We start from the raw sequence: 27,095 nt of genomic DNA on the forward strand, positions 1-27,095 counted from the left end.
CCATGAAAATCAATTAGCATTTGGGTGCCGTTAGCTAGGGGTCTCCTCAAAACCCCAAGTGTCTGGAGGCCATGCAGGAAATTGTCTCTTAGAGTGAACCACAGGGACTGAGGAAGCCTGGCGTCTGAGGAACTATATAGGCCCTCAGCCGATGTCAAAGATACTTCTGATTCCTCTTTCGTGACATGCACGCACGCACGCACGCACGCACGCACGCACGCACGCACGCACGCACGCACGCACGCACGCACGCACGCACGCACGCACGCACGCACGCACGCACGCACGCACGCACGCACGCACGCACGCACGCACGCACGCACGCACGCACGCACGCACGCACGCACGCACGCACGCACGCACGCACGCACACGTAGGCGACTTCTGGATAAACCAGGAAAAGTAGTACCAGTACTGTGCTCTACTTAACGGGAAGCCTCAGGGTGGATCAGGGTGCTTGACAACTATCAGGTACCCAGACCACTAGGCCTCGATCGAAAGACTTGCAACAGGGCACTTGGCTTTATGAGAAGGCCTTTCTGGAGAAATCAATTAAGTCCTAATGAAGGGATTTTTCTGAGTTCTTAAAAAGAATTTCAACTTCTTGGGTCAATTTCTTACTCTGTCTGTCACCTACATCATGGCTTACGGTGAAACTTCGAGCCAATGCCCCTCTGAGGTACGCTTGCCCGGAGCGTTAGCTGATCCTGTCAGAAGGTTGTTCACCCTTGATATATTTTCAGATGATATGCATATTTTAAGAGTCTAGCGACATCAACTCTAATTCTGGGGAATTATGAATTCTTCTCCTCAATTTCTTATGCAGAAATCTTGCACTAAAATTAAGCCCAGTCATTATATCAGACATTAACCATGAGAAATGGGCTGGATCTGATTGAGCCACTCTGGAGGGGACCAAATGATGGCATTATTATTATTTTTAAATTGGGAACCAATATTCTAGCCTTTTGTGTCTTGCTGGCAGGGCTATTGGATATTTTCCTTGCTTGAGTTTTTATCCAACCTCCCCAGAGTGTACAAATCCAGACCATAATTCAGATGGAGATGATGGCCAAAGTTCCTGGAGCTTTTTTTTTTTTCCCGAACGCTGCGTGGGTGGACATCGGGGTTGGTGAGGGGCCCCACTGAGAGCAGGCAGCTGCTGGACAGCCTCCCTTCAGCCTTGCTCGGCTAATGTCTCTCCCCGTGTGGGCTGGCTCTACAGGGCTTCTGTTATGTAGCAGCCCAAGATAATTGCCTGCAGGCTCTGTGATGCCTTAGTTCTCGGCTGCAGCTGAGAATGTGGCCGTGGACTCTGGAGTCCAGCAGCCTTTGAAGTCAGCTACACAGAAGACTATGTCCAGGGTCGGAAGTTGTCAGGTGAAATTGGAAGGAGTTCCTGCAAATCACTGGGTTGAACTGGATGCTTAGGACATTGACTCTAAGCTTTATGTAAACAGCACGTGGGGCCTGGGTGCCACACTGATGGACGGCTTTGTGGCAAACCCTCCCTTCCCCCCCGACAGGAGTTGGCGCAACAGCACATTACTCATTCCTCCTTGGTGCTCAGGGTCTGGGATGTGGACAGAGCACAGCAGAGGGAGAATATCTTGGTTTCATGTGCTGGGCTGAGACGTCTCCTGCGCCTCCTGTCTCGTGTGACCAGAACAGCAGAGAAAGCTGGCCAGGAAAGGCAGGGAGCCCTTGCTCGAGGGAGAGGTGGTAGAGGAGAGTTTGGGTTCCTTAGTACTTGTCTTATCCCTGTCTGGAAGCTGGACATGAGTGAAACTGAGGGGGCCCTAGACAGCACATAGCTGGCCCACTGGACGGGCCGTCTTATACCCCTCCCCGTACCTCACCCCAGTTTCTACCATAAATTCTTAAAAGTTCCACCAGGGCAGCAGCGATGGTACCCCACTGTCAGGGCTCAACCCTGCTACACAGGAGTACTGGCTTGTGTCTTTCTCAGCTCAGTCCTATGAATCCATAATGACTTCTCTTTCCTTTAAACCTCACCCTCTATGGCCTGTGAGCTGCATTCTTTGAGTTCTCTACATAAGGATGCAAAAGCCACGGTTCTGGTAGCTTTGGAGGGCGTTGAGTTTTCCCGAACCCTAGCCTTATCGAGAGCCAAGAGAGACACCCTCAAGTCTCTGATCTTATTGAGGAGGTCCTAGTGGCTGGGGACAGGCTGCAAGGGCTCAGCTGGAGTCAGGGCTGTCTCTTGCTTTGCTGTGTAGCTTCAGGGCCTCTACCACCTCCACATACCACTCAAGACGGTCTTGTCAGCAGGGTGTGAGATTTCCGACAGGGGAGCTCAGAGCAACCAGGAGTGAAAAAGCAGAAAGCTGGAGGTACCTTTAAATTTTGTTTGTTTGTTTAGGTTTTAAGCATGTGGGTATTTTGCTTACATGTATGTTGATGTAATTTGTGCATGTGCAGAATCCAGAAGGTGGCATCAGGTCCCTGGAACTGGAGTCGGGTTCTGTTGTTCAGTTGCTGGCGATGGAACCAGGACCCCCTTGGGGAGCAGCCAGTGCTCTTAACTGCTGCACATCTCCCCAGCATCCACCCCTGTTCCCCGCAACCTACCCCATCTACAGTATTCTTCCAACAGCCCTATAGGTCAATTTATGTTCAAGGGGAGAGGACTCTATAAAGGTAGGGAGTATGGAGGGCTTTTAAAGCCTGCTAGTGTGAGAGACCCCACACCAGGGAGGAACCTTATAAGACAGGACCAGAGTCCACTTGGTAGAAATCCCACATGTCTAATTACAAGGTGGCTCAGGTCAACTGGATGAGGAGGGCAATGTTGAAGGCACCTCAAACCAGTGGCTACAGCAGGGCAGGAGGCTGAGCCCGGGTGAGGCAGAGAGAGCTTCTCATCATGGGATGGCTGCTCCGAGAGTTAGCCTGTTTATTTTGTTCTTGCTTTCAAACAAAGTGACGTACAGGGTACTTTGTAGGATCGTGGTGGGGTCATAGTGAGACAAAGTACAGAGGTGTCGGCTGAGAACCCAGCCCATCGCCTGGCACATAGCTAACATGGGGAACAGGTTGGTATCTGATGGTCTCCCCATCAGAGTAGTGATGACACTAACATGGGCCATGCTGTGGGTGTGGAAACTGGAGCTGGGAAGTTGGCATGAGGCCACGGAAACAAACATTTCTGGAATGCACGACAGGCTCTGTGCCTGGCGCCTACCATTCTCCATCTCTCTTGGTCCATTGCAGGAACAACTGAGTTTAGAAATGAGCAGGCATTTGGAGGAATTCATAATTCTGTAGCCGTGATGGTCAGGTCTGTCCGCCCCTCTCTACTTCTTCCCATAAAGAAAGCAGTTAGCATAGTGTCTTGGGGCTTGCAATTACTGCCCTGTTGTGCTTTGCACACTGACCTCAGCTCCCGGAAAAGGTTACATTGGAAATGTCCCCAGCAAGTGGCGCTCTTGTGGGAGACTGCGGAACCACCAGGAGCTGGGACATTGCTAATGGAAGCAGGTTACTACAGGTGGGCCTTTGAGGGTCACAGCTTTGCCCCTGGTAACTTTAGGCTCTGTGCTTTCTGGTCTATGGTTCTGTGAGGAACTTTTGTCACACTCTCTGGTGGCCTCTACTGAAGTACTCTGTTTTGTCTTCTCTGCTGGGATGGGTGGAAACCCCTTTTGGACCATGAGCTCAAATCCTTTTTCCCTGTGCTGGTTAGTTTTTGTTTTTGATACAAAATAGAGTTGTCTGGGGACAGGGACACTCTGTTGAGAAAATCCATCCATTAAACTGGCTTGTAAGCAGATCTATGGGATACTTTCTTGAATATTGATTGACGGGAGAGTGCTCAGCCCACTGTGGGCAGTGCCATTCCTACGCAAGTGGTCCTGGATTGTATAAAAAGCAAGCTGGGCCAGCCATGGAGCAGGCAAGGCAGTAAGCAGCATTTCTCTTTGGCTTCTCTTTCAGTTTCAGCCTCTAGATCCCTTCCTGAGTCCCTCCCTGATTTCACTTCACTATGGGCTGTGGTGTTGAAGTGTAAGTCAAATAAACCCTATTCTTTCCCAAGCTGGTTTTAGTCAGTGTTTTTTCATTTCAACAGATAACAAACTAGCACGCTCCTTTAAGTTGCTTCTGTCAGGGACTGTGGTCACACCAGCATGAAAGCAACTAACGCAAGCCCTGCTGCCTTAATTCTGGGCATGCTCTTCGTGACTGTGAAGCTTCCCCAGAGCCCGTTGAAGGCGGACCGTAGTGAAGGGTAGGAAGACAAACTCTGTGTGACCCATGGATGATGACATTGTGATACAAAAATTTAGGTCATCAAGTGTTAGTGGAACTAGGTAACTGCACAGGCAATTTATCCATGTCTCTCTCTCTCTCTCTCTCTCTCTCTCTCTCTCTCTCTCTCTCTCTGTATGTATGTGTGATATATATATACATATATATATATATATATATATATATATATATATATATATATGTATATATGTACCTGCCTGCCTGCCTACCTATCTAACAGCCATATATTCTATGCTAGTTGTGTATTCTACTAATTCAGAGTTTTGGCAGGATAAGAAGCTTTGGTTTTCTCAAAAGCTCTCGGGAAGGGGTGGGAGACGTATGGAGTAAAAGTGCCTGTCCTGGAGTGGTGTGGTATAGGGAAGTTTTCCCTATGGAATACCCCAACAAGATTCCACAGGTGTTGTTTCTCCCAGGAGACCTCCAACAGACTTTAGTAACACAGCAGAGCAGGACCCGAGCAAGCATGCATGTGTGGGTACAGCCGGCTCCCTCTGGCTCCCTCTGGCTCCCCCTGGCTCCCTCTGGCTCCCCCTGGCTCCCTCTGGCTCCCCCTGGCTCCCTCTGGCTCCCCCTGGCTCCCTCTGGCTCCCTCTGGCTCCCCCTGGCTCCCCCTGGCTCCCCCTGGCTCCCTCTGGCTCCCTCTGGCTCCCTCTGGCTCCCTCTGGCTCCCCCTGGCTCCCTCTGGCTCCTTCTGGCTCCCTCTGCCTCCCTCTGGCTCCCCATGGCTCCCTCTGGCTCCCTCTGTCTCCCTCTGGCTCCCTCTGGCTCCCCCTGGCTCCCCCTGGCTCCCCCTGGCTTCCTCTGGCTCCCTCTGGCTCCCTCTGGCTCCCCCTGGCTCCCTCTGGCTCATAGCTTTCCATTACCATCTTGCAAATATGCTCTGTCTGAGGTCAAGCGAGGTCAATCCAGCAATGGGTAAAATGCTGATTTTACGTCTCTTCCTCTGCCCGCTAAATATTCGGCAAATGTTTACCAGACCACTCTGAACTTTTAGGCGTCTCCAGGGAATAACAACTTAGCGGCACATATGGAAATATTGTCATTATCTGTTTATGGCTGACCGTGGGATGAACGGTGACCAGGGAAGCTTGAGGGAGTGGGTCATGCCTCTGACTCTTCGTTTTCTCTTCCTCTCATTTACCCTGGGCCTCATTCTCCATCCTCCGCACAGGCCAGCGTGCAGCTGCATTCATTATTCCCACCAAGTCTGCCCAAAGCTGCTGTACAAGGAACTAAATGGTTTGTAAGCACAGACTCGTTTCCCAGGCAGTATTGTAATAGCACAAAGAGATGAGGGTTTTGATCTGGCACACGCTCCCTAAATTTGCCAGAGGTAACAGCGTATCTCTCTCTCTCTCTCTCTCTCTCTCTCTCTCTCTCTCTCTCTCTCTCTCTCTCTCTGTGTGTGTGTGTATGTGTGTGTGTGTGTTTTAGTGGGTAGGTGTCAGTATGTGGGCTCTGGGAGGTGTCTCGTGAACACTACTGATGAAGAGAGAGGCGACAGCATTTGCCATTTGGTAATAGGATTCAGTGTTACAGGACTGTTATTTTTAGGGTTTAAGCTATGAAAATCTTACTCCCTCACTAGGGGCCTCTTTTCTGTCATTCTGGGGCACACCAGGTGAGGAATCTAGTGTCATCTTTGAAAATAATAAAAGATCCAAGTTAGCTTATAAAATACTGCTCTCCCAAGTCTGGTTGACAAGAGTGAGCTTAAAAAATGGAATTTTGGTTCGAAATAAGTAGGCGATAGACATAGAAAGAGAGTGTGGGATTTGAAAGTCTTGAGTTAAATAAGGGCTACTAGAGTCAGAATCTTGAAATTGATAGAACTTGATTGTATTCACCATGGCAAATCAAGTATCCATAGCCATGACCTCTGCAAGTCTGTTTGTCTGTTATCTATTAGTTATCTGTGTATCTATGTATGAATCTATTTATCATCTATCTTATCTATGGATTTATCAACTCTATCATCTATCTATCTATCTATCATCTATCTATCTTCCTATCCATCTATCTATTCATCTATCCATCCATTTATCTATCTCTCTATATATCTATATAAATATATAAATATCTATCCATTTATATATTTTTCTATCAGTCATCATGTATCTATCCATCTTCCATATGCCTCTCTGTGTGTGTGAAATACACACATTTGATATGCCCTATGTTCACTTGGTGGTTTTGGTCTAGATTCCCTCCCTTGATCACCGTCACATCTTTGCATTCACACATGCTTCATATTTGTCATATTCCTTGGGTAGAACTAGTGGAATGTTTTTGTGTACATCTGGAGGCTTTTGTGGTTTGCCAACATGGGCTCTTAAGATAAAGGTTTCTATTGTTCTATGCTTTAATCCTATCAACCATTGCATCAAATGTAGCTACTTAGAAAAATCCAGAAGCTTGAGCATTAAGGTGCTCATGACTTTGATGACAAGCCACGTGAGTGATGATCACTGAATACGCTCCAGTCTTTATTATGAGGGCCAAAATTGAAAGTCAGCACCTCCCAGGCCAGCTCCATCTACACCCACCTCAAGCATAATGTGTCCCCAATCACAATGGTGGCTCTTTTTTGTCTCCCTTGACTCCCTCTGGTAACAGCCCTTTCCCTATACTCTGTTTCTTGGTTAGAGCCAAGCATTACCCCCTGTTCCTCTCCCAGCTGGGGCGCCCACTTCTATGGGCGTGTTCTGTTGCTTTACCCTCCTCAGAGTCTTTCCCCTTCTTGTCACCTCCCTGCTTGCTGTGGCCACTGTGGCTCATTGTCCCAAATACTTCAGTTTCCTCCTTACTGTCTTCTTTTCTCAGCAGCCTTGGGGCCTGGAGCTGTCCACAAGTGGCTCTGTTTCCAGACTCCATGAAGGCTCCACCATGGGCGTCAGTGCTCCGCGAGTCTGCCTATTCCCAGCCCCCAGCAGCGTGAGGCTCTGTTCACACTTGGCCCTCCTGGCTTCTGACTCACACGTTCCCTCCCACCTCCTGCACCACTCTCTTCCCCAGAGGTGCACACTTGTCTTGCATTCCACTTTGCTTCTGTTCAAATGTCACCTCCTCAGAGAGAGACTATCTTTGAAGATTTAAAATAAAACACGCTCCCCAGGCGCTATCTTCTGGTCTCTGCTTCTTTTCACTTGCTTTCCTCCCCAACAATGGTCACTACCTTCTGACATTCTATGCCTATTTATTTGTCTGGTTCCTCTGAAGCCAGTATCAGCTTCCTGAGACAGAGGGCTTTATTTTTTGGTCAGAAGTGTCTCCGGTGGCTAAGAAACATCTGGCATGTAGCAGTTGCTCATGGATTATTTGTCAAGCAAATGAAAAAGGGGCTGGTAAGATGGCTTCATGGGTAAAAGCAACTGATGCCAAACGTGATGACCTGTGCCTGATTCATAAAACCTACATGGCTGGAAGGAGAGAAGTGACTCTCCATAAGCTGTCCTCTGACCTTTACATGCAGTACGACACCTGTATTCTCATACATATGAGAGTGCACACATGTGCCTGCATGTGCGCGCGTGCGCGTGCGCGCACACACACACACACACACACACACAAGTAAATGCAATGTAAAACCATAAGTGAATAGATGAGAATGTTACTAGTGCTTTCTGCAATGCCTTGTACATTTTATATATAGCAGTCATTTTATTCTGATGCTATTGGATGAGCAAGGAGGAAGCTTACTGTAATAACACTGAAGGTGAGATGATGTTCACAGGTGTGCGCCACCACTCCTGGCGTCAGCTAACTTTCTTATGTAGCGTAGGACCACCTGCCTAGGAATGGTGCTGCCCACGGTGGGCTGGGCCCTCCTCCATCAATTAGCAGTCAGGATAATGACCTACAGACACAACCATGGGCACTTCCTCAACTGAGGGTTCCTCCTCCCAGGTATGCTGTCTGTTGTGTCATGCTGACAATAAAAATTACACAAGATGCCAGGTTAGTTGTAAACCTGGACTCTGCTATGTAAGTTTGCTATCATGGTGTTGAAAAACTTCTCTGCTTTTGCAGCAACTTAAAGCCTGTTTCTGCAAGGAATGGATAGAGGAAAGGTAGGCTTCTTATAAAAGTGATTGACAGTAGAATTTTATTCAGCCACAAGGAAAAACAAAATTATGAAATTTGCCAGAAAATGTATGGAACTAGGGAGCACAATATTAAGAGAGATGATCCAGGCTCAGAAAGACAAATAATTCATTTTTTCCTCTTAGGTGGGTCCTTGGTTTTGACTATTATGTATGTTTATCTAGGTCACAGCAAATGTGGGCTAAGACTAGGAAACCAGAAAGGGGAAAAAGGCGGCATCAGAGCGGGTAGGTAGGGAAGACTATAGAACAGGAGGATGTTAAAGCGGAGAATAGGGGGTGAAAGGGGGTACAGTGGGTAAAGAGGGAGCAGGCAGGTGAGCAGAAGGAGCATGTGTGAGGGGTGAACAAAACTGACATAAGGAAGCTTGTTGCTTTGTAAGCTAATTAAAAATCAATAAATGTAGATCATCCTGGAAGTGTGTCGAGGACTGTAAGGGCCAGAAGTCAGGGTGGACAGTCCGCTGGCCATGGCAAGGTTGTTGTACTCTTGAACCCGAAGCCACTTACACCAGATCAAGCCAGTATGGACAGGAGTGGGGGTAAGGGTTCTAATGCCTCACTGCTAGCTGAGGGCTTATCAGCAGCTTCACTGCTAACTGAGGACTTATCGGCAGCTCATAGCTGCTGAAAGAAGGACAGTCACTTCAGAGATGTGGTCCCTGGTTAGTTGCCCATCCTCCAGTGTCTGCCCTCACACCCAAACCCAAAGGCAGCACTAAGTGGGTTATGTGATTAAAAAGAGGACAGGAAATTGAGAGAGAATTGTGTGTGTGGGGGGAGGGGGTCATATGGACAGAGGGATAGAGGGGTGGATATGATCACACATGTGTGAACTTCTCAAAGAATAAGTATATATTTAAAAAAATAAAATAAAATAAGTAAATTAACTGGAAAATGCTGAAAGGGAAAATGGCTGTGAAGTGGGGAAGCATTGCGTTACGGTATCAAGGGCAGGGGTTGCGTACAGCTGGAAGCATGCACGTGTGTACTTCGCAGGGTTAGACCCACTTTCTTGATTGTTCCCCGTGGTGTTGGATCAGGGCTGTCATCTTCAATGAGGAATTCCAGGACTCTAGGAATGACTGACCATCCTTAAGTGACTGATGGCCTAATGTCATCCTCGCATTCGGGAGCCTGGAAAGCCAAGCTTGTGTCCTGATTCAGATTCCAGGCTCCTTAGGGACTCTGAACTGCGCGTCTCTGGGTTTGGTGCCATTCTGAGACTTGCAGATGCTTCACTGGTGTTTCCTTCTCCTTTCTTTTCTTTTCATTAGCAGAGATGATAAGACAGGTAAGAGGACGCAGCAGGGCACTGGGGTCCGTAGGGCACACATGGGGATATGGTCATGATTTGCTAAGTAGGTACTATCCACAGATAAGGCAGGTATATAGGGCACAGTGGGGGCAGACAGTGCTCTCAGGATGAGGCGGGCTGACAGGAGATCTGGTGAGCCCAAGGGATGGTGGCTTAGATGTCACCAGAGGGGGGTGGCAAGGCACTGTCTGTCACAGTTAATTCCAGGCCTAGCTGTTGTTGTTTCCCTTTGGTCCCATGTGGGAAGGGGTTCTGATGTGAGTCACACCGTTGCATCTGGTTGTCCTCTGATGGTGAGCACCCTGTTAACCAATGCCAGCAGGCTTCAAAGGAATGTTTTCAGGACAATGCAGAATGTAGCAGAAGGCTCACCCAAACCCAGCTGGTCTCAGAAGGTCTCTGTTCATCAGATGTGTCTATGCTCATTAAAACAGCCTGATGAGCGCAATGTGTCTGGGGACTCAGGTGGATGAGCTCAGTCATCTGTATGGAGCTGAGCCTGGGGGAGGCTTAGTTATGCCTCTCTGTACTAGGTGAGCTGTGGAGCGTTTTCCACACCCTCACCTCATACCTCTGCCACCCTCCCTCGATGGAGCAGGATCTCCTTGGGTTGTCCAAGAGCTTCTATATCTTTTAGCAGTCATATCCAACTATCAGGCAGGGATACTGTGTTAGCATATTCAACTATCAGGCAGGGATACTGTGTTAGCATATTCAACTAACTATCAGGCAGGGATACTGTTAGCATGTCCAGCCATCAGGCAGGGATTTTGTGTTAGCATATTCAACTATCAGGCAGGGATACTTACTGTGTTGTCTTAGTTTCCAGAAAGCAGACTTCAAGCCAAAGTTTTATGCATGATGTTTTATTTGGAAGGAAAAAAAAAAGTGATCAGGTTGTGGTGGCTCATACCTGTATCCCCAGTACTTGAGACTCTGGGGTAGGGGGATCCTAAGTTTGAGGTCACCTGGGCTACCTAGTAAGACGCTGCCTCAAAAACCATAACAAACTGAAAAGGAAGGCTTTCTTTAAAAGACAAAGCTGGAACAGTGCGATAGAGAGAGGAAGGCAGCCAAGAAAGGATATGCTAACAAGCCAATTTCCCAATTTCCAATGAGAGTGACCAGACCTCATCCACAGGGACATTCTGGAAAATAATAGACTACAAGGCTCAGGCTTATCCCACTCATGGGTTTACATGCCTCCTCCCACCAGACATGAGTAAGGGCTTATTTTGTTTTACTGTTTTGAAAGTTCTAATTCTCTAGAATTTCCTACTCTTGAAGGTATGCCTTCTTGAGGAAAGTACTCCGGCCAAGAGGTACCAACAAGGGTAGTGGGAGGTCCACTTTGATGCTCAAAAAAAAAAAAAAAGGAAAGGCCTGGGAATTATGGATGGGCCATGGTACTTAATTTATGGCTTCAAACAACAGAGGTTTGCCTCTTGATTAACCCTCAGCCAAAGATAGCCTATGGTTGTGTTCAACAGCCTCTTTTAGTGGAGGGGCTTCGTTTGTGTCATGCCTTCTGTGATGAAGGGCTTTAACTTTCAACTTGATCCAATCTAGAATCACCTGAGAAGAGTGCATCAATGAGAGATTGTCTTCTTTGGGTTGACCTGCAGGCATGCCTGTGGGGGATTGTCTTGTCTAACTGGTGTGGGATGACCCAGCCCACCGTGGGGAGCACTATTCCCAGGGCTGCACTGTATACGTGAGAGAGAACGTGTGTGCTCGCTTTTCTCTCTGCTTTTGACTGTGGATGTGATAGGACCAGCTGCAGCAGGATCCTGTGCTGTGACTTCTCAACAACATGACTGTAACCTGGAATTGTCATCTAAAGCAAACCCTTCCCCCTCCAGGTTTCTTTATGTTGGATGTTTTATTACAGCATCAGAAACAGGACCGAGACTCCTTCCTTTGGCAGGTTGGTAGAAACAGCAGACCACTAGAAATGACATTGCATTAGTTCTGAGTCCTCAGGAAACTCTCAGTATTTCATCTCTTGTCTTGAAATCCTGACCCTGTCCTATGGTGGTCAACTGTCTTACCACCTCAGCCTGCAGTCAGCCAAACTTCAGAGACAGACAGCTTGTGTGATTTGCACCAGACAGCCAAAGGAAAGAGAGCCTTGATGTGACAGAGGGGCTGCCAGGCAAGCCCAGACATTGCTGTCTTCTGAACCCAGTCCTCGCTGCCCACCACTCCACCATGATCTAAGTAAGCCAGTTGCATAGAGATAAGTTATGTAAGGAGCATGCTCCATATTAATTTGATTGACCAGCATTTCTTATAGTGGCAAGGTATGCACAAGATGAGACTGAGTAATGTGGTCTAGCAGGAAGTGGATGTTAGCCATTTCCATCATAAACGTGAACTCTTCTCTGCCCCAGAGTAGCATCTAGTGCTCCTTACAGAGACAGGAGCCTTGTGCAATCCCATTATACCATGTGATGTACTAATGAGCCAGAGCTCCTGAAGGTCTCAGTCCCAGATGCCTCCTAGTAGGACAGATTATACTTAAGCAGGCTCTGGATCTGGTGGTCATCTTTATTTGAAGGAAAGGAAGAAGGGAGTTAAAAAGCAGACCTGCATGATTATGCTGTGGTTTCCAGGTACATTCTGGAAGCCCCTTGGGTCCCTTCGGTGAGGAACTCTGGTGGGAGGAGAGCTCGTGGCAAGATTTGTGCATTTCTGTATTGTTCTGCTGTGATTGGTCTCATCACAGCAGCATCAATAACTTCACAGTGCTCCTGGGAGTCAGCATCCGCCCTGGTGTCTGTAGTGTCTTGTAGCGTAATTGATGATTCACTAGTCTAAGTGACGATTCAAGTCCCCTGGAGAGCATGCAGTGTGTTGGAGGAAGCTCAGTGTGTCGGAAGGATGCAGGTCTCAGTATCCTATTTCTGGCTTGTGACTCTGTGACCTTGAGCCAATTGCTTAAATGCAGGGACCTGTCTCCCGTTTTTTTCTAATGTTACAAGAAATGTCCATATTTCTTGGAACCACCTGATGAAAGAATGGATTTATGTTGTTTTGCCCTACTGGACACCCTGCACACACAGGTGGAATCTAAATTAGAGGGTGCTCAAGCTCCTACTTTTAGATATCCCACTTGCTGGTTCTCTGATGTCTGAGGATTATGATGAGCCACAGTTTATCATAGGACATGCCATCACCCTAAAGAGTCACGTCTGTGTATGTTTCTGGGGTTTCTCTTCGCTGTTAGTTTTATTTATCTTTTGTTTCTTAAATGACAATCTTTATTGTTTTGTATTACAATAACCTTTCCCACAAGGTCATGAATGATAACCCACTCCCATCCTATCTTTCTGTCTTTTCTTTTTAAAGATAAAAAATAATGTGTGTGTGTGTGTGTGTGTGTGTGTGTGTGTGTGTGTGTGTGTGAGTATGTATTATGTGTACACATTTGTTCAGGTTCGTGCCCATATACATGCACAAGCATGTGGGAGTCAGAGGTCAATGTTGGGTATCTTTCTTAATTACTCTTTGCCTGATTTTTTTTGAGGGTATCCCTTTGACCCTGGCTCTCGCTGCCTTGGAAGGACCAGACTCCTCCTGGCTCCTCCTTCCCCACAGTAGAATTACAGGCATGCTGACAAGCTCTTTCTGTGGGGCCCGGGGAGCTGAACTCAGGTCCCCAGGCTTATTCATCAAACTGCCAACTTGATCCAAGCTAGAGTCACTTGGGAAGGTGGGATGCGGCCCTTCCCAGGCTTGCTGAGCCCTTTAGTGCTGTTTCCTTTTTCCCTTTTATCGAGAGAGTTATGGTGAGTGATTTCTAACCATTCCAGGTGCCTTTATTTTTATGGGTACCCCATTTTTATTCATCTCTGTCTTATTCTCTTCCTTCTTTCCTTCCTTCCTTCCTTTCTTATTTTTTGGATAAGCTTTCTCTGTTTAGCACAGGCTGTCCTGGGACTTGTTTTGTAGACCAGGCTGGCCTCAAACTGAGAACTTCCTACTTTTGCCTCCCGAGTGCTGGGATTAAAGGTGTGCACCACCATGCCCGGCTTCATCTCCAATTTTCTTTCATTTTGGCTAGAGATTATTAGTTGACATATTTTAGAATTCTAGATTGTCTTTGTGGATTTATATGAATGAACCATGAGCACTGGGGATGTATTCTCTATAGAGTCAGGGCTTGGTAATTATTAAACTAAGCTATATTCATTATTTAGGTACAATTCTTTTAGCTAGTATTGTTAAGTCATAGGGGGCCATGAAAGCATTTTTGAACAGGTTTCCGGGTGTTCATAAATCCCTGGAAAGGCATCCAGCCAGAGGCCACAAGGGTCTAAGTGAAGGAGGGAGCCTTCATGGGGTTCTCATAGGCATAGGCAAGTCTAACCTTGATTTTCGTTTTGTGTGTAGCCCTTTGGTCTATCCACAGCACTGTAAGGAGACTTTTAGATGATTTTTTTTTCTTGTTTTCTGCTAGTACTCATTTCCTGTACTGAAACAATCAATGTCGGTTGATGTCTATTCATGGACACTTAGACTATAACTCTGAATGTTCTTCTTTATCAGTATAAAAATGATAATTATAGCATCTTTAAAGGTCCCTTTTAGTACATTTGCCTCGAGTTCAACTTTGTCTTATTTTAATGCTCCAAGTGTAGTTTTCTGTTTATTTGAATTTGTCTGATTTTTTTCAAACTCTAGGCTTCTTGCTTAATTGGATTCTTTTTGTATCAATCATGTTTAATATGAAATTTAATCTTGTTTACGCTCATCACAGTGAATTATGTCTTTGCTCCGGCTCCAATCATTTTGCTTTTATTTTCTGCTTAATGTTTATGAATCCTGGTGTTTCTGTCTTCTGCTCTGAAGATTTTACATTTGTTGCTTTTCTGTCCCCTGGTAGTTTGCACAACTGATTGCAGTCCCTTTTAACACCAAGTTTAAAAATCTTTGAAAGTTTTACTAGACGAATTCTAACATACATCTCTCTACCTAACATAGCAATTCCCTTTATATTTAATTCAAATTTTAAATTTTAATTTTTTGTTATTTAAAATTTTTATTTTTCACGTTATGTGCACGAGTGTGTTTACCTGCATGTATATGTATGCACTATGTACATGCCTGGTGCCTATGGAGTTGGAAGAGCCTGTTAGATCTCCTGGGACTGGAGTTACAGATGGTTGTGAGCTGCCATATGGGAGCTGGGAACTGAACTAGGGTCCTCTGCAAGAGCTGGTAGTGTTTTTAACCACTGACCCATCTCTGCAAGCACCTTTAAACTTTTTTGTTAAAGTCTTATTTGTTTATTTTTTTGGTGTGTGTGTCTCTGTGTGTGTGTGTGTGTGTGTACATGTGTGTGTGTGTGTGTGTGTGGTTGTGTGTACATGTTTGCACACTTATAGAGGTCAGAGAACAGCTTTCAGGAGTCACTTCTCTCCTTCCACCACGTGAGTCCTGGGGATCCAACACACACACTATGGCATATATGTGGGTATACACATACACATAGAGACACCAGATAAATAAATAAATATGTGTAAAAAGAAGGGTAGGAATTTGGACACATGTTTGCTTGTTCTCTTTTTGTCTTCTATGTTCTTAGAAAACATAAAAATTTAATTCATTTTTTGCAACTCCATTATCATATTATAAATATTCTTAGGTATGCTATTATCTGTATTGTTTTAAATCATACTTATAAGAAAGCAAGAAAATTATATTAGTTTCCATTCTTACTGTTTACTAAATTTTATACTGTGATGCATTTTCTCTTGGCCTCAACTTTTTTTGTGTGTGTATCTTTCCCATTGTTTCATGTCTATCTGCTACAAGTAATTTATTTCTTTAAAAAAAATTAAATATAAATATGAGTATGTGTCTGTGTGTGGGTATCGGCTCATGAGTGCAGGTGACTGCAGAGGCCACAGAGGTAAATAGATCCTCGGGAGCTGGGTTTACAGGTGACTGTGAGCTGCCAGAGGTTGATCCTGGGGACAGAACTCAGGTCCTCTGTAAGAGTTGTACACTCCCTTAACCTCTGAGCCGTCTCTCCAGGCCCTTCAAGCAATTTCTTAAAGGGAATGCATTTCCAAGATCCTTTTCCCCTATGATTGTATTGGCTTTCCATTTTCACACGTGAGTATTATCCAGAATAGATATAAACATATCAGTTAGCAATCGCTACCTGTATGGAAGGCCACACCAAAGTTAATGACTTAACGAGGCTGGAAGAGACAGCTCAGGTTAAAATCATTTTTTATTTTGTATAGAGAACTGAGTTTTGTTTTCAGCATCCATGTTGCATGATGGTATTCTAGCTCTAGGAGAGCTGATGCTCTTTTCTGCCCTCCACAGGGCTTTCACTTGATCATACCTATATACAGACACACTGACACACACATATATAGACACAGACACATAGACACACACACAGACACATAGACACACACACAGACACATAGACACACACATATATAGACACAGACACACACACACACACACACACACAGACACGGACACAGACATAGACACACACATATATAGACACAGACAAACACACACAGATGTAACTAGGGAAAAACAAAGCTAATAACTTCTTTGAAGGGCAGAGGGAACGAGAAGATGATAGTCACATGACACAAAATTTCAGGTCAGGCAAGATGAATAAGCTCAAGGGAGTTAATGTGCACCATGCTAATTCAAATCAGTAACATATGTCATAGTTGAATATTGCTAATAGTAGATTTTAGGTGTTCTTTCCACAAAAGGTCTCTGAGTAATCCGTTCATGAAATAGCTTACTTTCCTTCTCAATTGAAAGAATGTTTTTGTGAGGTAAGTGACACAGTACAATTTGTTTGACCCTCTCTCATTTCTGCAGTTTAACAGTGAGTTTCCTTGACCAGTTCTGATCTGGATGTCCTCACCCATTCATCCGCAGTCCTCTGCTAGGCTGAGCAGGAGCTAGCCTCCCAAGGAAGCCTCCCCTCTCCCTGGAGGCTCATCCTAACAGGACAATGACAGCTGGGTGGGGTTTCTGAAGGAAGCATGGAAGCAGCAGCAGCCTCTTAGGGCTCATGCTTGTCACTGGCATAGCTTGATAGCCAACACATTCTGTCATTCGGAACAAATGGCTGAGGTCACTAGCTCAGATCCAACGGCAGGGAAATGGAATCTACTTGCATATATTTATTTTTAATTATGCTGGGACTACCTTGCTTGGCTTTGTGTAGCGCTGGGGATTGAACCCACAGCTTTCTGCGTACCAGGCAAGCACAGGGTCATCTAAGCTATGTCCCCAGCTCCTCTTTTTCATGCAGTTACCTTTTCCATTGTGGGTGTGTTTATAGGACTTCTATGGGCAGTTAAGCATTTGGCTAGCTGTGGCTTATCTTTTCGATAATTCTGGCAACATTGCTCTCCATATGCAAAGCGGGGAGTTCGAGTTCCTCATGGAGTTATAGCTGGAGGGAGGGCACATGCACTAAGCGGGGAGTCCACTTGCTCTTTGCATTATTTCCCTTTCTCTCTTAGAGGAGTGCTTTTCCCCTCACTCACACTGACGGGCCCTGAATGCTGCATGTGCTGGAAATCCACAGTTTCTAGCACACATTGTTACCAGGGGACCCCTTCCCTCTGCTCTTGCCTTCAGCACTGTTCTTAGAGAGCTCAAGTGGCCCCAGACATGCAATTTACCCAGACTCAAATGCCTTCTGTTCTGGCTCCCTGGTACCGGACGTTATTACAGTTTTATCCTGGATTGAGGAAATGGCACTTAATTATGGGGTGCTTGGGGAGTGGGCAGAGGAGGAGGTTCGGATTCTGCCTCCATTGTAGAATAGTCCAGGAGGGAGAGAGCCATAGAGGGAGAGAGGGTGTTCTTCAGCGTTCAGTCCCGTCACTAATTTTCAGTGGCATTTTCTCTGGATTTTCTGTGCTTCTTCTAGGCTTGAAGGTTGTCTTTTTGCCTATGTTTTTCTGACATGGTGAGTTCTTTCCACTGACTTCTCTGTTTCCATGAGAAAATAGATAAAAACCACAATAATTGGTTCTGATAGTCAAATGTCACTTTTAAAGGAGAAAACTCATTTCTTAAAAAAAAAAATAATTAAGCACAATGACAGGAAGGATTTCTCAGTGGTTAGCGCATTTGCTGCTCTTGAAAAGGGCTCATGGCCAGTTCCCAACAGCTGTGTTGGGTGGCACACAATAGCACCTAATTCCTACTCCAGGGTATCGGAAGCTCCTGGCTTCTGTGGGCATCTGTTCATACCACAAAGAGATAAACACAAGTACAAATCATTTTTTAAAAACCCACCCAAATCTTTAAAAAATTTCATCATTAAGGCCCCCCCTACCCCTAGCTCTTGGGAGGTGGTGGCTGCTCAGGGGAGTGACAGTCACTTTGGTGTTTTCAGTGTGACTGTTAGTAGGTTGTTCATGACCCAGTGGATGACTTTACACCCATGTGCTGCATGTAGGCAGCCCTAATTGGACCACTGGGTTAAAAATATATTCCTTTAAAATTATAAGGGGAAGGGTGAGGTTGGGAGGGAGATGTGGTGGGAGGTCCTAGAGGGGTGACAAAGGGGAGTAGGGAGTGGTTAAGAGCAGTTGCTGCTCTTGCAGAGGACCGTGGTTTGGTTCCCAGCAGCAACATAGCAGTTCATAACCATCTGTAGTTCTGGTTACTTGGGATCCGACAGACCAGGCATGGACACGAAGCACAAATATATATTCATGCAAATCATTCGTACAAATTAAAAAACCCACAAGAATGATAAATCAAAATGTTGTGTCATTCAGCTATTTCTGTGTCACGAGTTACTTCCAGTCTCGAGCCTTTCTTGTTTGCGGTGTGGCTACAAATACGATAGCGAGGCTGGGTGTTCCTGGGCAACTCTGGGCAACTCTGGGCAACTGTGAGATGAAAGCCTTTCTTCCTGCAGTATAGACACACTGGAGAGGTCAGAGAAACACTGCAGAAAGCGCTTCTCATTGTCAAAACAACCACCCCACATTTGGGTTTGGCAGTGTCACTTGGACCCACTTTACTGACCGGAGTGAGTCACGTGACTTAGGCCAGCACTTGCGAACTTGAGAAGCAGAGCAAACTTCCTGTTCCGGGAGGAAATGACATGATTACACGGCAGGGTCCGAAATCAGGAGCGGGAGAGCTGGTGCTGCAGCTTGCTGTGCCAAGTGGGGACCCGACTGCCAATCTACAGAGCCCACGTAAAAGTTGGGTAGGCATATTTGGGGGTCTGAATGAGTATTGTCCGTAGTAGGTTCAGCAATTGGAATTCTTGGTCCTCTGTTGCTGGTGCCATTTGTGGAGGCTATGGAACCTTTCGGGGGTGCGTCCTTGTTGGAGGAAGTATGTCACTGAGGCAGGTGCCCCCCAACTCTCTTTCCATGCTTTTCCAGTGAGGTAGGTGATGTGATTTCTCAGCTACCTGTTTAGGTGGTCTGCTGTCATTTCTCCTCGTCCATAAGATGCAGTAAACAATTCTGTAAGACACTATTTACTCATGGTTGTATCATAGAGACAAAAAGTGGCTAATATAACACAGCCTCTGCCTTTAATCCCAACACTTGGGAAGCAGAGGCAGGAGATCTCAGAGCAAGTTAGACCAGCTGGAACGGAGAGCTCTGGGTTCACTGAGAGACTTTGCCTTAATACGTAAAGTGGAGAGTTGTACAGGATAACAGCTGATGCCAGCCTCAGGCCTCTGTATGTAGATGTAGCCATGTGCATGGACAGTTGCATTCTCATGTGTGGGTGTCATGTGCACAAGTATGCATACAAATACAAGGAGCCCAAAAGCAGGGCGAGGGCAGAAACTTGGGCTACAGTGTAAAGCCATCCAAGTATTTCTTGTATAAAAGCATTGTGCAAAGACTTCCCGCGGATTTCTTCCTATCTCCTCCTCCTTCTTCCAGGATACTAAAATCTGGATTTCCTATCACATGTAAGGAGAAAAGAGAAGTTGGAGACTTGGAATGGTTTCCTCACTACCCACAGCCTTTTGAGGGTGCACAGGGGGAGATTTAGAGCTAGGTCTATCCGGCAAGTCTGTACCTCCCCAGCTTTACTCCAAGTTTAGTTTCTTTCTCAAGCCCAGTATTGCTCATTTCCCAGGAAGCACGGTGCTCACAAACCAAGACCAGGGACAGAGTGGAGGAGGCTGTAGGCCATCTGACATTTGGGAACCGCCCATCCTCTGCTCCAGGAACAAAGCAGGTGAAAGTTGCACTCCTGGGGAGAATGGTGATTCTGTTAATAGGTGTGGTGTTTATGCCAAGTGTCAATTAAAGCCTCCGGGGTAGCTTTGTTCCTCAGTGTTGGCTGGCTCACAGGGCTCAGAAGAGGGACACTGGGGAACAGGCTAGAAAGACAATCCCAGTCACTCCTGCTGTCCCATGGTTAGCCTTCAGCACTTACTGTACAGGCAGGGTCAGCAGAGGAGAGTGGCTCAGCTTCCAAGGCATACATTATAATGAGTCACACAGTCATTAGTGTGTGAACCCCAGGCAGCAAGCTCACATTTTGTGTGAGGGAAGAGAGTTTTTTTGTTTTTTGTTTTTTTTTTTGTTGTTGTTCAGTCATAAGCGCTCCCCTGCTGGGTCCGGAATTGCTCTCTGGAAAAAAAAAAAAAAGACAACTTCATTTTCTTTGAATTTAAAAGGACCTTCACAAACATTTTGGCTTAAATATAAAAGAAAAATTCTAAAAGAAATTAGAGAAAAGTTATAAACTTTGGTTGAGCCAAGTTCTGTGGAAATGAGTTCCAGTGAAAATAGAGTAAAGAATATTTATGCTCCCAACGCATCTCTTTCTCAGGTGTACTATTGCTCTGATGAAGAACAAAGACAGAAGAAAAAAGACAAGAGTTTGGCGGATACAAAATACTTAGGTTTAACAACAGTAGCAAAATTGGATATTTCCTTTAAAATAGTAAGGCTAACACAGAGCCTAAAGTGTTTCCTCAATAGCTAGAGTGTTGTAAGCAGTCCTGTATAAGAGGGAGATTCAGAGTTTGGGCTGAGAGTCACCGGTGCCTGGTGACTTTATCTGTCTTCTGCCACCTTTCAGTCTAGTGGGAGTCCTCCTGCTTGCTGAGGCACGTGGAGACCAGAAGCTTGTCCTTGAGGAAAGACTAGCTTTAGTACATGCTCCTCCTGGGTTCAAGCAGAGGCAACCAGGAGCAAGTGAGGATGTCTGGGTACACTTGAGGCTTTCCTCCCACTCCAACAGAGGACACGGGGTGGGGGGGGGGTGGGGGGGTGGGGGGGGGAAGCTGGGAAAGCAACTCCATGGTTAATGATCAACACTGTTTCTTCCCTTCCTGATGAATGGATGGAGCGCTAGACTTGTGGCGGAAGGGTATGTGTGTGTGAGTGGGGGACTGTCTTTGCCTGAGTGGAAGAATGCGAATCTGTCGTGTACATCTCCCTGTGTCCTCTATTTGAATTCCCAGATCCCGAGAATTTAAGGAGCCGCCTTTAATGACTCCATGTGCTCAGCATCCCTTCAACTTTAACCTTCTATGTTCATCTATGTATCTCACGAGCCCCTGATATACAGATAAGCATGCGTGCATGCGTGCTTTTGTTTTGTGACTGTAAGTTTTCCTGTTGAATGCATTTTGAAAATTGTAATGGGCAGTGCTGCAGAATGGGGAGTGTGTTTGGGGTTACTTTTAGCATAAGCAACTTCTCTGAGTACGCTCTAAATGTGATACCTGACCCTCTTTAGTGCGTTCTCAGGGGTGGTTATGGGCAGCACTGAAATAAAAATAAGTTTTCTTAGTTAAGGCTTCGCTGCTGAATCTTCATCCTGTGCCCTCCCTGCCACCAGACCTTTGAAGTCCCCACTGTCCCCTAACCTGGTGTAGCTCTCTTGTCCACTGTAGTTTGCTGTAAGACAAGAACCACACATTGAGTCACACCAGGGTACAGATGAGTGATGGAGGAAGAGTCATCTTTCTATAGGGATGAGCGCCACAGGCATCTGTGCACACAGTAAAGGGCATCCTTGAACTATTTTCAAGTTTAATAAACACTCATCTATGTAGCAGAAAAATCAAGCCTTTGGTTTTGAACTCCAAGGCTGTCAACTCAGTGTGGTTAATTGAAGTTAACATGTGCTGAAGGATAATTGATGAATTCCAAATATTTGCTATGCAAGAACCCATCAGGGGATGTGATCCATGGGAATATTAAAAACAAGTTTGAATGATGGAAAATTTGGTCTTCTAAATGAAAGATTTAAGAGCAATGTTTAAGATATGAGCTTGGGATTGTGCTAAGGAGAGGAAAGGAATGAACAAGGAAACAACTGTCATAAAATGAACACTTCCTCTGTGTGTGTGTGTGTGTGTGTGTGTGTGTGTGTGTGTGTGTGTGTGTGTGTGTGTGTAGCTGGACCCGGTCACCGGTCAGTTACCGTGAAATGGTCACTTTCATGTTAGGCTTGTCCTGTTTCACTCTATTCGTACTATTTATGCAGTTGTACCTTGGTTTGTGGAATTAGCTCCATGAATGTTCAGGAAGTGGCTGAAGAAGAGGGAGCTTAAACACCCCAAGTTAAGGACACACACAGGCAGCTTACGTTAGAGTCTACCTCAGACTCTGCGACTTTCCTAGTTTTCTACCCTCAAGATGCATTTGAATGAGCGAGAAGATCCACCCCACTAATGACCTGACATCATCTACACAGAGCACTTGTCTACTGTGTCCCGTCTTGGAGTGTGTGTGTGTGTGTGTGTGTGTGTGTGTGTGTGTGTGTGTGTGTGTGTGTGTCTAAAGAGCTTTCTCCTTTAATACTGGCCACCTCATCCTGCTACTCTAAAGAGAATATCAGCACTGAGTGACAGTCTTGTGTGAGACTCTTCTCTCCTTTGGGCACAGAGACTTGGAGAGCGCCTGTGAGGAGAGGTTCATGGATCCCGGTGTGGTGCTGACCTTCTAGCTAAGCATCAGTTTCCCTTGGATCTTGCTGATGATGCCTTCTAGACTGTACTCCTGGCTAAGTGACTAAGTTGGGAAGGCACATAGCACTGCCAAGTAGAAAAGTGAAAAAGAATTCATCTGGTTTTGGAGTGTGAGCCTGTGAAACAGCTATTTGTAGTCATTGTCTGGCCGTCAGTGGGCCTCAGGGTTCCTCTGCAGGGCTGCAATGCCACAGCTTAGAGAAAAGGCTGCTGTCAGGGATAGAACATATACACAGGCATGTACCAAGGCACATGAAGAGGGCAGGAAATAGAAACATGCTGGTGAAAGCTGTGTGCAGAGGATGAGAGATCCCACCTTTGGCAGCTACATCAGTTAAATTTCCATTTATTGAGTACTCACTCCCATTGAGCATTATTGTCAGGCGAGTTCTCTACAGAGTCTGAGTAAAATGAAAACCTCACAAGACAAGTATCCACCCTCATATATAGGGAAGAAGGGAGAAATCAACCAAACATCCAGCTCACCAGCTAACCTGCTGTCCATGCAGCCCAACTAACTAACCAACCAACCAATGGACCGACTGACCAACTGACCAACCAGCCAATCAACCAACCAACCAACCAGACAGGCAAACAAACAAGCAAACAAGCAAGCAAACAAGAAGCAGCGAGCTAGTCAGCTAGCCAACTAGCCTAGTAACCAACCTACCAACCAACCAACCAACCAACCAACCAACCAACCAACCAGACAGGCAAGCAAGCAAGCAAGCAAGCAAACAAACAAAATAAACATCTAAACCACCAGTTCAGGCACTAAATGTGGGTATTTATAGGGACTCTCAAACACATCTAATTTAGCCCTGTTTGTAAAGCAGGTGAGGAAAGTGTTAGGTATATTTTACAAATGAGAACAGTGAACACAGTGAACCCAGGCCTTGTTTAATATCATAGAGGCTGTAAGTGCCAGCCCAGAATCCAGGTCATGGAACTATGATTTCAAAAGTGTCCCTTTGTAAACACTTGATTACAACACAGCCGTGTGTTTAGAGACTGCAAAGGGGGGGGGGGGGAAGATTTAGTTCCTTTTGGGATAAAGGAAGTGAAGCATCAGGCTTCTGAGAAGAAGCAATTTTCCGTATGTGGAGAAGCAAAGAGTATCCTAGACAAAGAGATGCCATGGGGTGGGAGAGCGAGGCAGTGACCTGGAGCAGAAGTAACGAAGGTGTGGGCTTGCTTCAGGGAACCTCGCTGGAGAAACAGATCTAGGGTTGAGAAGTCGCTTCTGGCTGCCTCTAGCCATCTCCTTCACCCCAGGTCTTGTGTCAGGGCTCCTGTCTCCTTCCTGAAGAGGTATTATGAATCCCAGACTGGAACAAGGACAAATTTGAACTTTTAGAGGTTTCTTTTGCCTCTAGCACCCAAGAGCAGGGATTATGGGTGTGGCCTACCACATCTGGTTTATGTAGTGTGGGGGACTGAACACAGTGCATGATAGGCAAACTTCCCACCCCCCCATTTTTTCTTTTACATCTTAAATTTTATTTATTGATTTATTTTTTGAGGCAGGGTTTCTCTGTGTAGTCCTGGCTGCCCTGGACTCCCTTTGTAGACATGACTGGCCTCGAACTCACATGGTACAATATGTAATTATATGTTTATCATCTTATCATGTTCACTTCTTTGTTGTGGGAACATTCAAAATCCTGTCTAGTAGCCATTTTCAAATAGTTAACTATTATCAACCTGATAACTTATGTATTTGTTATTCAACTGGTACAGAGAACAATGGCCCATGTCCTTGGGTACTGTTCTATTGAATATTTGGCAACCATAGGTTAGGCAAACTCACAGGTGCTGTTTCCCTTAGCAGCATGGACTGCATTTGTGTCTCTGTGTCATGTTTTATTAAGTCTCATAATATGTCAAACCTTTCAAGTCATATGATACAGTGACCCATGGTGTTCCTATTGTGACAGCTTTGGAGTGCCACAAATAGTCACCCATAAAGGACCCAAATTTAATAAATGTCATGTGTGTCCTGACTGCTCCAGTGTCAGCTCTTCTCCGAGCTCTCTTCTCTTTCCTTTGTCCCCTATCCTCTGGGACACGGCAGGAAATTAGTACAGTTAATAATCGGCTTCTTAGTGTTCAAATTGGTCTCTCAGTGTTCAAGTGAAAGCTATTGCCTCCCCCTGTGTACCAAGCCCCCATAAGGAAGACAAGTCAAAAGCAGAGACAGGACAAAGCTGGGCCTCTGGCAGCAAACATCCATGATGAGAAAGTAAAGGGAGAGTTCTTGGAGGACATTTAAAAAGCTACTCCAGTGAGCATACAACGCTAAGCAAGGAAAAGAGTCCATTGCCCAAGAGGGAGGGCGTTAGTGACTGCAACAGAAGCTCAAACCAGCCACAGCAGCCTCTTAGGCTAAAGCTCCGCTCACGTGAGGCCCTGGCTCTCTTCAATTCCAAGAGTAGTGAGGAAGCTCCACAAGAAGTTTTAAGGTCTTCTTTAAGGGTTGGTTCACATGGTTCGGGGGAAGCAGTGTGTACACACCAGAGCAAAGACAGTCAGCAGGTGCTGATGGTAAAGTTGCCTTGAGATATCCAGATGTGATGGAGATCACCAGTAAAGCTGGCCTCACCCAATGATTTCCGAGGTAGATGGAACAAGTCTTGTTTTGAAAGGAGATGCTTCTTGGATTTTCATAGCTGAAGAGGGAGAGTCGAAGCTTCCAAGGACATCTAGTGCTCTTGTTAGGGCTGACAGCAGCTGATGACATTAAGCTAAAAATCAATCATTGCTTATTTTTTTCTGAAAATGTTAGGGCCCTTAAGCCTACTAAATATTCTGTGGCTGTGTTTCATCGGTGGAGCAAGAGAGCCTGGATAATAGCAGATCTGTTCCAGAATGGTCTGTGGAGTGTTTGAAGGCTGTCATTGACTCACTGGAGAAGGCCTCTTTCAAAACGTTACTTCTGTGTGTGTGTATGTGTGTGTGTGTGTGTGTGTGTGTGATATGTGTATCTTCATGTGTGTACACATGTGTTTGTGTGCCTTTGGAGGCTAGGGGAAAACCTTGGGTGTCATCAGACAGGATGCTACCTACCTAGTTCTCTGAGACAGGAAGGATCTCTCACTTGGCCTGGATCTCACGCCTTAGGTTACCCTGGATGGCCAACAAGCCCCCGAGATCCTTCTGTGTTTGCTTCCCCAGTGCTGGGATTACATGCATGTGCCTCTACTCTTGGTTTTTCTTCTACACAGTTCTGAGGGATCAGTCTCACGTCCTCACACTTGCACGGTAAGCCTTTTACTGATTGGGGTATCTCTCTGGCCTTATTACTACCACCAACCGTGCATCTCATGTCAATGTACAATACTGGCATTGATAACAATGTTTTTATACCATCTAACACAGGATCTATTCTACAGCCTATGGATTGAAGAGACTCTTGGCGCTCACATCTTATGTCAATAAAATTAAGGCCTTTAGAATGTGTCACCAATCTGGATGCTGTTAATGTTGGTTCACAGGAAGAGATGAAACACTGAATGGGAGTCTGGAGATCAATTCCAGCAGCTATGGTGACTTGAAGGGTTCAAGGCTGCAGTGGAGGAAGTCACCACAGACATTGCTGAAGAGGTGAGGGAACTAGGCGAGGGAGATGAGGTTGCTGCGATCTCACAACAAAATTATTGAGTGGGCCGCTTTCTGGGCGAGCAGAGGAGTAGGTGTCTTCAGCTGGAATGGACAGGTGAAGGTGCTGTGTTTTGTTGAAGTGTCACCAAGTGTTATATAAACTAGACAGAGCAGTGACAGCATCTAATAAGGCTGACTCCAACCTGGAGAGAAGTCCTGTTGTGGGTCTAATGCTATAAAATAGCATCACATACCACAGAGAACTCTTTTGGGGAAAGTTGTGGTAATTGATACAGTCAACTTCATTGTCTGGTAAGAAATTGCCACTGGTACCCTAGTCTTCAGAAAGTGAGATCTGCATCCACTTAAACCCATCAGCATTGAGGTCAGACTCCTTAGCAGCAAAATGATTATCTCTCGCTAAGGGCCCAGATGACTGTTAGCATAACTTAGCAATAAAGCATTTATTTAACAAAGACATTTATGTTGGTATTTTTAGGCATCATGCAATTACAGACTCCATCGACTGCGGTGTAATATAAAAATAACTTTTATATGCACTGAGAAACCAACAAATTGGTGTGACCCACTTTATTGTGGTACTTACTTTATTGCAACAGTCTGCATCAAAACTATATCTGTCCTCTCTAAGGGATGCTTATATTTCATTTGGAAAATGTAGGCACGTGCATCTGTTGGGTTGGCTGATAAGGGTTGAATTTCTAGGCAAGGAGAACAAGAGATGAGCTACCTAGCATTCTCAAGGCAGGAGTTGGGGGGGGGGGAATGGGGATGCAGA

At 45.7% G+C, this 27,095-nt stretch overlaps 1 protein-coding gene across 2 annotated transcripts in view; it reads left to right on the forward strand.

Annotated features, from left to right (window-relative positions):
• The window catches only part of LOC311580532 (uncharacterized protein), a 283,282-nt gene that overhangs the window by 160,851 nt on the left and 95,336 nt on the right, over positions 1-27,095 (forward strand). The window contains exon 2 of one of the 2 annotated variants that reach the window (XR_014773497.1): positions 26,191-26,299. The exons of the other annotated variant lie outside the window; for it this stretch is intronic. The gene's annotated coding sequence lies outside the window, so the exon portion shown is untranslated. The remainder of the gene's footprint in view (positions 1-26,190; positions 26,300-27,095) is intronic. 2 annotated transcript variants of the gene reach the window in all.

This window comes from Acomys minous, assembly GCF_964271855.1.
Source record: "Acomys minous genome assembly, chromosome: 13".
Classification (NCBI taxonomy): Eukaryota; Metazoa; Chordata; class Mammalia; order Rodentia; family Muridae; genus Acomys; species Acomys minous.